This window comes from Propithecus coquereli, unplaced genomic scaffold, assembly GCF_000956105.1.
Source record: "Propithecus coquereli isolate 6110/MARCELLA unplaced genomic scaffold, Pcoq_1.0 Scaffold363, whole genome shotgun sequence".
Lineage (NCBI taxonomy): Eukaryota > Metazoa > Chordata > Mammalia > Primates > Indriidae > Propithecus > Propithecus coquereli.
In genome coordinates, this window is record NW_012149319.1 from 1,122,101 (window position 1) to 1,124,399 (window position 2,299).

Here is a 2,299-nt window from a genome sequence, read left to right on the forward strand (position 1 = left end):
CTTTTGTAAAGGAAATTAACTAGTTCCAGGAAAGGTCATTCAGTTACATAAAATTTTGCTTTATGAAATGTCATGCCTCCATTCATATTTGTGTCTTGTTAGTATACGCAACTTTTAGAGCTCTTGCATTTGGAAGACTGGAAGGGCCCAGACCTTGAAGTTGTCTTGGTTTCACTGCTTCCATTTTTGTCTTTGTTTTTAAACTAAAGCTATATAAAGCTTATGAATTAAACAGAATACATTTCTAAATGTAAAAAAGAAGCATATGAAGATAACTTTTTGAAACAAAATTACACGCATACAATAGGACTATGTCTATGCTTTGCAAGAGGATTATCATTCTCTTAACAGAGATTTTTTTTCAGAATAGCGGTTTTGTTTGTTTTTGTTGTTTGTTTTCCAGCTGCAACTTTAAGTCCTTGAGTCCATGTTCTCTTCCATTCACTTTGACTGCCTTAACTGTTCCTCGTTGCATGGAACGTGAAACATTCTGGCTTCATCTGCTTGCACTCCACTGCTTGCCTTTGCTTGTCTGACTGATGAGCCAATGGTCCCTTATTCTGTGCGTGGATAATCACTAGAGCAAAGAGGACTCACTTCCCCTTCCCTATATTATCTTCTTCACTGAATGTGCTGCTTTCCTCTCTCCCTTCCCCTCTTTATCTCTTCCACATGTTCTCCCTTCATTTTCTTATTCTTTCATCCTTCATTTAGTTTTGTATTTACTGAATGTTTACTATGCACTAGGTGCTAGACGAGTGAATACAATCATGAAAAAGACACTGTAGGGAAACTGATGAGTAAACCTATATTATGAGAAAAGTAGGGAGAGCATGCTCTGAGAGCACAAGGGAGTGGTAGATACAGAAGTCCTGGTGAGTCAGAAAACAGACAACAGTTTTTATAAGTGAAACCAGAAGGCAAGAATTATCTAGTCACCACTACAATATATTTCTTGTCCAAATGTCTCATTCACCATCCAGGTCAAGGCTGTATTTCTCTATTCTTTTTTTACTCTTTATTTTCCCCTGCTTTATTGAGGTATAATTTATAAATGAAAATTGTATATATTTACAGTATACAGGGTGATGTTTTGATATATGTATACATTGTGAAATAATTACCATAATCAAGGTAATTAACATACTCATCACCTCACAGTTATTGTGTGTGTGTGTGGTGAGACATTTAAGATCTTCACTCAGCAAATGTCAAGGAGTCAATACAATATTATTAATTGTAGTCACGATGCTGTACATTAGATCCCAGTACTTATTCATCATGCCTAACTCAAACTTTGTGCCCTTTCACCATCTCCCTGTATTACCCGCCCACCCCTGTCCTTGGCAAACACCATTCTATTCTCTGCTTCTATGAGTTTGACTTTTTAAAATTCCACATATAAGTGAGATCATGCAGTATTTTTCTTTCTGAGCCTTGCTTATTTCACTTTGCATAATATACTCCAGGTTTATCTATGTTATCACAAATGGCAGGATTTCTTTCTTTTTTAAGGTTGAATAATATTCCTCCATGCGTGTGTGTGTGTGTGTGTGTGTGTGTATGTGTGTGTGTGTACCACATTTTCTTTATCCAGATATCCATTAATGGACACTTAGGTGATTCTTATTTTGGCTTTTGTGAATAATACTGCAATGAACATGGACGTGAAGATATCTCTTTGACATCCTGATTTCATTTTCTTGAATATATACCCATAAGTGGAATTGTTGGATCATATGGTAGTTAGGTTTTTTTAATTTCTTGAGGAAATCCATACTGTTTTCTGTCATGACTGTACTAATTTATACTCCTACCAACAGTGTAAATCCTTGCCAAAAACTGTTATCCTTTGTCTTTTTGATAATATCCATTCTAACAGATGTAAGGTGGGATCTCATTATGATTTTAATTTACATTTTCCTGATGATTAGTGCTGGTGAATATTTTTTTAATGTAATCTCTGGCCATTCGTGTGTCTTCTTTTGAGAAATGTCTATTCAGGTCCTTTTCCCACTAAATACTGAGGTAAAAATCTCATTTTACTTAGGGCCTGGGTAAACTGAAGGTACAAGGTAAGTTTGTTCTGAATAACCACTTAAGCGTTCAGTACTTTTCTTTCTATAAAATTTTGTTTCTGTCTTTTTCTTCACAATATTTGATGTCCTAGTTTTTCTCAATACACTCTTATTTTATCCCTGAATGTTTTTAAAATAATACTATCATCCCTAATATTATTACTATACTGGTATTTAAATCTTCAATTTTTGAATTCTGTATTTAAAAATATATTTCCTGG